The sequence below is a fragment of the Schistocerca piceifrons genome, chromosome 4 (genome assembly GCF_021461385.2).
Source record: "Schistocerca piceifrons isolate TAMUIC-IGC-003096 chromosome 4, iqSchPice1.1, whole genome shotgun sequence".
NCBI lineage: Eukaryota > Metazoa > Arthropoda > Insecta > Orthoptera > Acrididae > Schistocerca > Schistocerca piceifrons.
In genome coordinates this window covers 571,376,992-571,388,177 of record NC_060141.1, presented here as the reverse complement: position 1 = coordinate 571,388,177, position 11,186 = coordinate 571,376,992, and positions in this window count along the sequence as shown.

Sequence of the window (11,186 nt, the reverse complement as noted above, 5' to 3'; positions counted from 1 at the left end):
GCCAATTATGCTCAGAATTTACCTGTAGGCGGTTTTGATTCGTTGTAGTGCGTTCTTCAATTGTGCACAGTTATGTGTACAACTGAAGGCTGTATTTTCTTCCCAGCTCAAAGAAACATTTCACTCTGTCTGTTTGGGAGATATTATCACAAGAATGATTGAGTATGAAACGGATCAAATTCTTCCAGAAGCTTTCAAATTATTTTGTCCAACTGACGCCATAGTGCCGGCACGGTAGCTCAGCGTGTTCGGTCAGAGGGTTAGCTCCCTCTGTAATAAAAAACTGAGTTAATCGATCAACTACGAAAAAGAAAGCAAGCAAGAAGACCCGGATTCGAGTCCCGGCCGCAGTACCAATTTTACTTCATTATCGTAGATAATAAAAAGAGACTTAAATGTCTCAGGGAAATATTTAATTGAAAGATCTGGAATACATTCATTTTGTGTTTTTACCTTATAAGTAATATCACTGCTGTCATGTCCTCTCTTTTTATAATTATTAGTTTCTCTTTAGATATACGTTGGGGACGTTTATCTGACTAAGCGGTTTTTATGTACGCTATTTTTCTCTTGACAGGTCAGATGACAGTGGATCAGCGATTTACATGTTTACATAGTTGCCGTAATAACCAAGTTATGTGTGGAAATTCGGCTGTTTTTTTGTTATTTCTACAGTTTTAGTTCTAATTTTGTTGTTGCCTGGAATTTGTTTTAGTTGAAATTTTCATGTTCAATTTTTATGATCTCGTAACAATTTTTTTATTGTCTATGATTTGTGATGTTTTCTTGGTGTTATGTCTTTGTTGCACACTCTTCACGTTGTTATCGCTGTTACTACGTATATTTATTATTTAGTGTTTCTGTTTGATTGCTTTAACTGTTTTCATGCTTTATAATGTGAATAAAGTTTTCTATTTACTTTTAGTGCTTTAGGTCGGTTTGTTCATTTAGCAAATTTGTGGGGTTGTTTTTTGCATGTGAATATATCTCTATTTTCTCAAGGATGTTCATGATTGCTCCCTTTTGGCGTAATATGAAGGATTTCTAGTGCTTCGTTTATAGGTTTTATCTCGTGTTTCTCTGTTTGTAGATGACGAAAAAATGTAGATGGGTTGTTTTCATTTTCTCTTGCTTTCTCTTTATATGTAATCTTGAAGTTTCTACTGGTTTGTCCTATGTAGAATTTGTAACATGTGTTACATGAAATTTTGTAAATGGCGGGGTGCATTCGTTCCACAGTCTAGCATAATGTCCACATCTACTATATGTGAAGCCTGTTACAGGGGCTGACTCCATATAGGGTGCACTTTGACCTAATAAAATTCACTGTATGCACCTAACCAGCATACGACATAGTCTTCCTTCAAATGTCCCTTAAACTGATTCATACAGATGCCCTCTCTAGTTCTACCAAATTTCTCTTTAAAACTCATCTGCCAGTTCACTCAGTCTACCATGACACTTGAAGAAAAAATATATTCTTCACTCACCCTAGTGCACTGATGATGCTGTACATCAGCCCTCATCATTGCCCTAATCCACTCGCCACATCTAACGCCAGTTATAGTGGAGTCAGGATAGCTTGAGGGTTAATGATCTCACGAAAGATCACATTGTTGGTACGTGGTGGTTAGCAGGGTAGCAGGTACATCGAAATGGGTAGTCAGCCATAGTAGACTCATAGAAGCAGTGAGAAAACAATGACATGGTTACTCATCTCAATCAATATATCAGTCGAGAACGATGACTTGCTGTGATTAGCAGCAAATGACATGGGCTGGCCCAGGTTGCAGTGTTGATGGCAGCAAAACCAGGCGGATTGTAACAATAGTCTTTGGGCGCACGTCCGCAGCAGCAGAGAGTGTGCATAGCAGGCAGGCAGTGACCCAGCAATAAGTCTGGTGCAGGTGTGAAAAGTGTGTAAGTGCCCTGAAATCGGCTGAAGTCAGCCAACAGATAGCGTCTGGTTGGAAGAGACCAGTTAAGCTTCCAGCCACATCAGGAGTAGGCAAAGCCCATAGATGCGGAACTAGCACAAGCAGTGTCTAGTAGCAGTAGGCTGGATGACCCACATCAGGTCATCGATCGCTGTGGAGCACCTCAGAGCAGGCTACAGATGATGACAGATACGGCATTGCAGAAGTGTACAGTATTTATGGTCCCCGACCCAGTTCTGTCGCGACAGAGCATAATTTCTGACCATGGAAGTGGCACAGAACTACACTTGGAAATGGTGTAATCTGGATCACCAGAGCCATGGTCTGGCCATCGTACTATGCAGCTTTGACAGTGTTCCAGTCACAGCAGCAGCGACAGGGGCAGGGTGTGTGGTAACCAGTCAGAGCTTTAATGCCGTAGCAATGACCGTCGTATATGATGTGTAGGGTTAATGAGAAAAAGGTAGGAGAGATAGCGTACAGAGGTATACAAATATATTTCCCTCGTCTCAATGGAATAGGGCAGAAAATACACAAACAACGTATCTTCAGCTAAGCACTCCATGTTGTTCTCGCACAGGATTCTGTCATTATCATCATCATCATTAATATTGAGGCCAAACACCAGTTAAACTAACGGAAAAAAATCACATCACCAAGAAGGAGTCGTGCGACACAAACAAAACTTGGGAGGCGCGTTTCTGCATCTCAAAGATGATGTCCGTTCCAGTTTCGCGACAATCGCGCAAGAGTTGGCGCTAGCAACGCTACTATGAGTATTCAACCAGGTTTGCTTTAACGGTTGTGAGCGTTAGTTACCTTTGAGATTGGACGTGGTGAGTTGATATTAGTCAAGAATGTCTTTAAGACGAAAAAGACCTCATTATAAACGCCTCATTACTTTTGAACTAGATTGTGTAATAGGGCTACTAGAGGCTGGATGTTCCTTCTGCGATACTGCAGAAAGACTTGGCAGGAATGTAGTCACTGTGCACGATTACTGGCAGCGGTGGTCACGAGAGAGTATGGTCGCAAGAAGACCGGGTTCCAGACGGCCACATGCCACTGTTGAGAGGGAACACGATCGTGTTTGGTGTGGGGCTCTGACGCATCGAACTGCATGCGCAGCAGCAATTTGAGAAGCAGTTGGCACCCTAGTGACACAATGAACTGTTACAAATCGGTTGCTTCAAGGACAACAGAACCAGACGCCCTGTGGCGCGCATTCCACTGGCCCAAACCAACGCCATTGCGACTTCAGTGGTGTCAAGCGAGAGCTCATTAGAGGGCAGTATGGAGGCCTATTGCATTTCCTGATGAAAGCTGGTTCTGCCTCAGTACTTGTGATAGCCCTATGTTGGTTAGAAGGAGGCCAGCTGGTGGCCTACAACCAATCTGTCTGCTTGCTGGACACACTGGACCCACATCTACAGCTATGGTCTGGGCTGTGATTTCGTATGACAGCAGGAGCAGTCTCGTGGTTATCCCGTGCTCCCTGACTGCAAATTTGTACGTCAGTCTGCTGATTCGACATGTTGTGCTGTCATTCATGAGCAACATCCCGTGGGGTGTTCTCGCCCTCATACCGCTGTTGCAACCCAACATGCTCTACAGAGTGTCGACATGTTGCCTTGGTCTGCTCGATCACCAGATCTGTCTATAATCATGCACATAGGGGATATTATTGGACGACAACTCCAGCGTCATCCACAAGCAGCATTAACCGTTCCTGTACTGACCGACTAAGTGCAACAGGCGTGGAACTCCATTCCTCAAACTGACATCTGGCACCTGTACAACATAATGCATGCATGTTTGCATGCTTGCATTCAACATTCTGGCGGTTACACCGGTTATTAATGTACCAGCATTTTTCATTTGCAATGGCTTATCTCGCGCTTATATTAACATGGGATCTTGCAATGTTAATCACTTGACTATGGTTCAAATGGTTCTGAGCACTATGGGACTTAACATCTGAGGTCATCAGTTCCCTAGAACTTAGAACTACTTAAACCTAACTAACCTGAGGACATCACACACATCCATGCCCGAGGCAGGATTCGAACCTGCGACCGTAGTGATCGTGCGGTTCCAGACTGTAGCGCCTAGAACCGCTCGGCCACCCCGGCGGGCAATCACTTGACTATGTTACCTAGACAAATGTTTTCCTGAAGTTTCATAACTCTACATTAATTATTTTTCGGTGTTGCGATTTTTTTCCCCTCATTGTATTTTCTTCTATTGATTTTGGATGGAAAGAGATGGTAAAGGTGAACAACATCCTCATGTAGGAGGGAATAGGTATACAGGGTGTTACAAAAACGTACGGACAAACTTTCAGGAAACATTCCTCACACACAAATAAAGAAAAGATGTTATGTGGACATGTGTCCGCAAACGCTTAATTTCCATGTTAGAGCTGATTTTAGTTTCGTCAGTATGTACTGTACTTCCTCGATTCACCCCCAGTTGACTCAACTGAAGGAAGGTAATGTTGACTTCGGTGCGTGTGTTGACATGCGACTCATTGCTCTACAGTAGTAGCATCGAGCACATCAGTACGTAGCATCAACAGGTTAGTGTTCATCACGAACGTGGTTTTGCAGTCAGTGCAATGTTTACAAATGCGGAGTTGGCAGATGCCCATTTGATGTATGGATTAGCACGGGGCAACAGCCGTGGCGCGGTACGTTTGTATCGAGACAGATTTCCAGAACGAAGGTGCCCCGAAGAAAGACGTTCGAAGCAATTGATCGGCGTCTTAGGGAGCACGGGACATTCCAGCCTATGACTCGCGACTGGGGAAGACCTAGAACGACGAGGACACCTGCAATGGACGAGGCAATTCTTCGTGCAGTTGACGATAACCCTAATGTCAGCGTCAGAGAAGTTGCTGCTGTACAAGGTAACGTTGACCACGTCACTGTATGGAGAGTGCTACGGGAGAACCAGCTGTTTCCGTACCATGTACAGCGTGTGCAGGCACTATCAGCAGCTGATTGGCCTCCACGGGTACACTTCTGCGAATGGTTCATCCAACAATCTGTCACTCCTCATTTCGGTGCAAATGTTTTCTTTGCGGATGAAGGTTCATTCCAACGCGATCAAATAGTAAATTTTCACAATCAACATGTATGGGCTGACGAGAATCCGCACGCAATTGTGCAATCACGTCATCAACACAGATTTTCTGTGAACGTTTGGGCATACATTGTTGGTGATGTCTTGATTGGGCCCCACGTTCTTCCACCTACTCTCAATGGAGCACGTTATCATGATTTCATACGGGATAGTCTACCTGTGCTGCTAGAACATGTGCCTTTACAAGTACGGCACAACATGTGGTTCATGCACGATGGAGCTCCTACACATTTCAGTCGAAGTGTTCTTACGCTTCTCAACAACAGATTCGGTGACCGATGGATTGGTAGAGGCGGACCAATTCCATGGCCTCCACGCTCTCCTGACCTCAACCCTCTTGACTTTCATTTATGGGGGCATTTGAAAGCTCTTGTCTACGCAACCCCGGTACCAAATGTAGAGACTCTTCGTGCTCGTATTGTGGACGGCTGTGATACAATACGCCATTCTCCAGGGCTGCATCAGCGCATCAGGGATTCCATGCGACGGAGGGTGGATGCATGTATCCTCGCTAACGGAAGACATTTTGAACATTTCCTGTAACAAAGTGTTTGAAGTAACGCTGGTACGTTCTGTTGATGTGTGTTTCCATTCCATGATTAATGTGATTTGAAGAGAAGTAATAAAATGAGCTCTAACATGGAAAGTAAGCGTTTCCAGACACATGTCCACATAACATATTTTCTTTCTTTGTGTGTGAGGAATGTTTCCTGAAAGTTTGGTCGTACCTTTTTGTAACACCCTGTATACACAAAGGAGGATTTCGCTAGCTAATTTAATATTACTGCAAAGAAGATTGAGACAAACGTTAACGACAAACCTCTTTGTTAGTGCTCAAATCTCATCGAAGGTGAGGAAATTGAACTGCTAAATAGATAGGTCTTAAGCTGGGAACGCAATCTTCTAGAGTGAGTACAATACTCGAAACTGTTTAGATAATAATTTACATGAACTAGTGTTTCTTGTTTGTATCTGTTGCTACATATTCACGAGTACACTATTAACAAAACATTGCTGAAAACGATGAGTATGTTCTGAGGTTAATAAACAATCAACATCTGAGCAGTGTCACGCTGAAATTGTTCCTGGGAGATTTATTACTAGTCATGTTCCGTCTTTCTTCAGACTGACACTGATCTGGTACTTCTGTCTGTGTGGCAGAGCATGATCCCAGTTCGGTTTGTGAAGATAATTATTTTCTAGAAGGAAGGGCAGTTGCAGGCCCCTCCATACACCTAACCTACATTCGTTTCCACAAGATTATTAGTTTATACGTTCGATGCAGCTCATATCCTATCTTCCTTTCATTAAGTTGTTATAATACACACATCCCCAGAACTCCTGAAGATAGCCATTGACTGTGGATATTATATCACAGACACATTCCCTTTGACTGTTCAGAGATGTCACTAAACCTGCCAAAAGATGTAAACAACCATGCATGAGCAGCACCTATTAGACGGAGGGGGTCCGACAGCCGATCAGTTCCAGTCTTTCCATCAGGAAGGAGGTACACAGCTTGTGTCGTCTGTAGTTCAATCAAGCCTAGACGGTCAATACCGCGTTTCTATCGCGTCCGCATTGTTACTTTGTGCCAGGGGCTCTCAAGAAGGGAAGTGTCCAGGCATCTCGGTGTGAACCAAAGCGATGTTGTTCGGACATGGAGGAGATACAGAGAGTCAGGAACTGTACATGACATGCCTCGCTCAGGCCGCCCAAGGGCTACTACGGATAACCGCTGCCTACGGATTATGGTTCGGAGGAACCCTGACAGCAACGCCACCATGTTGAATAATGTTTTCGCGCAGCCACAAGACGTCGTGTTACTATTCAAACTGTGCGCAACTTCACTCCCGACGTCCATGGCGAGGTCCATCATTGCAACCACGACACCATGCAGCGCGGTACAAATGGGCCCAACAACATTCCGAATAGATCGCCCAGGATTGGCATCACGTTCTCTTCACTGACGAGTGTCGCATTTGCCTTCAACCAGACAATCGTCGGAGACGTGTTTGCAGGCAACCCGGTCAGGTTGAACGCCTTAGACACACTGTCCAGCCAGTGCAGCAAGGTAGAGGTTCCCTGCTGTTTTGGGGAGGGATTATGTGGGGCCGACGTACGCCGCTGGTGGTCATGGAAGGCGTACGATACGTGAATACCATCCTCCGACCGATAGTGCAATCATAACGGCAGCGTATTGGCGAGCATTCGTCCTCATGGACGACAATTTGCGCCCCCATCGTGCACATCTTGTGAATGACTTCCTTCAGGATAACGACATCGCTCGACTAGAGTGGCCAGCATGTACTCCAGACATGAACCCTGGGATAGATTGAAAAGGGCTGCTTATGGACGACGTGACCCACCAACCACACTGAGGCATCTACGTCGAATCGCCTTTGAGGAGTGGGAGAATCTGGACCAACAGTGCCTTGATGAACTTGATGACAGTATGCCATGACGAATACAGGCATGCGTCAATGCAAGAGGACGTGATACTGGGTATTGAAGTTACCGGTGTGTACAGCAATCTGGATCACCACCTCTGAAGGCCTCGCTGTATGGTGGTACAACATGCCATGTGTGGTTTTCATGAGCAATAAAAAAGGGTGGAAATGATGTTTATGCTGATCTCTGTCCCAGTTTTCTGTCCAGGTTCCTGAACTCTCGGAACCGAGGTGATGCAAAACTTTTTTGATGTATGTATATCGTAACATTATAGCCTAGAAAATAACAGATCTTAACTACAGAATACAGTGCCTGACAAAAAAGTGAATCACACAAAAGACATGGTCGGAGTCAACGTAACTTCGTACACATACATACTATCGGTGGGTATGTAAATGATTAGAGCTGTCATTCTCTAGGCGCTTCAGTCTGGAACCGCGAGACCGCTACGGTCGCAGGTTCGAATCCTGCCTCGGGCATGGATGTGTGTGATGTCCTTAGGTTAGTTAGGTTTAAGTAGTTCTAAGTTCTAGGGGACTGGTGACCTCAGATGTTACGTCCCATATTGCTCAGAGCCATTTGAACCATTTGTCATTCTCTGTGACACTAAGAACAGTCACCAGACTCCGTTATTGTTGCTCGTATTCATTGTTGTTACCAGGCCCAGTAGGGTACATGAGAGACGTGAACAGCATCAAATTGTTGGTGATCACTGTGAAGGGCAGAGAGATGCGGCATACTCGTATGAGACAGCTTTATCAGCACCTGACAGACTTTGTTAGCGACTTTATTGTGGGTATCCTTATGACCCCTAGTCGAATCGTGCATTAACTGAATTTGTGGGGCGTTCGGAAATGACGGAAGCCCAAAGTTGTACTGCATGGGCACATTAGGGCAGGAATACTCATCGTCAAGGTTGCAATTGATCATGTCTGACAACCACAAGGGAGGATCGCTGTATTGTACACCGCGCACATCATAACCCATTCACATCAGCAGCTGCCATCCGAAAACATGTCATGGAGTCCCTGCACCGTCGTTACGAGACTGGCAGGAGCCGGATTAGGGAATAACCTTCTAGTGCATAGGCTGCTGTTAGCACCACAACACAGACGACTATGTTTCCAGTGGTTCTGCAGCTAGGAAAAACAGACTGCCTATGACTGGAGTAGCATTGTGTTCAGCGATGAACCGCGGTTCTCCGCTACCCCGGATGACTGTTATCGGCGAATATGGCAGCAACCTGGGAAGAGGTCCTATTCTTCCTATGTTTTGGAGAGCCATTGCTGTGTCACTCCTGGCGTCATTTTGTGGGGGGCCGTTTGCGACTGACTTCCGATCACGGTTGCCAGCGATGAGGGAGCTCTGGCGGCAAACGGTACGTCAGGGACATCCTGTGTTATCGTCTTCTCATGCGGCATATCGTGGTGTCATTTTTCAGCAGAATAATGCTCGTCCACTCAAGACATATGTCTCTATGAAGTGTCTGCATAGTGCTGAGGTGCGTACGTGGCTAGCAAATCCATAGATCAGTATCCATCAGACCATATGCGGGGTCAGCTCGCAGGTAAACTCCTTTGTAGTGCCAGTATCCAGCAGATTAAGAACTGGTTATAACAGCTGTGGACCAGCTTGCCTCACGAGTAGACCCTACGGCATTATGACACCGTTCCCACCAGAACCAGTGCTTGCATTCACACAAGAGGGGGTGTAATGTCATACTGATACGTGGACTCGCACTGTCAAAATATTTGTAAATTTGACTCGATTTTGTAACCACTCTAATAACGTCACATACCCTCTCAAGTTGTGAAGTTTCATTTCTCTTCCTCCTTCCTTTCTGGACGCTTTACTGTTTTTGCCAGGCAGGGTAAAAGTGGGGAAAGGAAAATTTAGATGGTGGAGTATACAAATAGTTCCAAGATGCTTCGAAAAGTCCCCATACAAACTTCAGTGGCAAACAGACACACATAGAACTTCCTCTCCAAGTGATTCGTCTCCTGTGAATATCTTTCAACTGGATGTCATGTCAGTGGCTTCAGTGTATGACGTACCAGATGTGAGCTGTGTGGTCAGTGACTGTAATGAGCGCATGTAGAATGTCTGTGCTGATGATGCCTCTCCTTTCGCCATCCAGATGCTGATGATGATAATTCGAACCAGTTACCTCTGAATTGAGAGTCACAACACAACTTAGGGGGCTCCTGCCACAGAGAAGAAATGTGTTTTGGAGCTGTCCAGTTGCTGTAATCTGTGAATATGTGTTAAAATATCTAGCACGTGGTACATGCTGCCTGCTGTCTACTGGCATTTGTACAAAGCCACAATTTTTGAGTTGTTAAGTCTCTCAGTGCCACACTGGGTTAGCGTACGTCTGTTTGCGATGAAGACATTGTCAGACGTGCTGCTGTTTTTGTCTTCAGTACAAAGATTATTTTCATGCAGCTCTCTGCACTGGTCGATCCTGCGCAGGCCTCTACGTTATTGCATAACTATTGCAAATTACACTACTGGCCATTAAAATTGCTACACCACGAAGATGACGTGCTACAGACGCGAAATTTAACCGACAGGAAGAAGATGCTGTGATATGCAAATCATTAGCTTTTCAGAGCATTCACACAAGGTTGGCGTCGGTGGCGACACCTACAACGCGCTGACGTGAGGAAAGTTTCCAACCGATTTCTCATACACAAACAGCAGATGACCGGCGTTGCCTGGTGAAACGTTGTTGCGATGCCTCTGTAAGGAGGAGAAATGCGTACCATCACGTTTCCGACTATGATAAAGGTCGGATTGTAGCCTATACAGGTTATCCTGTCGTGACATTGCCGCTTACGTTGGTCGACATCCAATGTCTGTTAGCAGAATATGGAATCGGAGGGTTCAGGAGGGTAATACAGAACGCCGTGCAGGATCCCAACGGCCTCTTATCACTAGCAGTCGAGATGACAGCCATCTTATTCGCACGGCTGTAGCGGATCGTGCAGCCACGTCTCGATCCCTGAGTCAACAGATGGGGACGTTTGCAAGACAACAACCATCTGCACGAACAATTCGACGACGTTTGTAGCATCATGGACTATCAGTTCGGAGACCATGGCTGCTGTTACCCCTGACGCTACATCACAGACGGGAGCGCCTGCGATGGTGTACTCAACGACGAACCTGGGTGCACGAATGGCAAAACGTCATTTTTTCGGATGGATCCAGGTTCTGTTTACAGCATCATGATGGTCACATCCGTGTTTGGCGACATGGCAGTGAACGCACATTGGAAGCGTGTATTCGTCATCGCCATATTGGCGTATCACCCGGCGTGATGGTATGGGGTGCCATTGGTTACACGTCTCGTTCACCTCTTGTTCGCATTGACGGCACGTTGAACAGTAGACGTTACATTTCAGATGTGTTACGACCCGTGGCTCTACCCTTCAATCGAACCCTGCGAAACCCTACATTTCAGCAGGATAATGCACGACCGCATGTTGCAGGTCCTGTACGGGCCTTTCTGGATACAGAAAATATTCCTGCTGCTGCCCTGGCCAGTACATTCTCCAGATCTCTCACCAATTGAAAACGTCTGGTCAATGGTGGCCGAGCAACTGGCTCGTCACAATACGACAGTCACTACTCTTGATGAACTGTGGTATC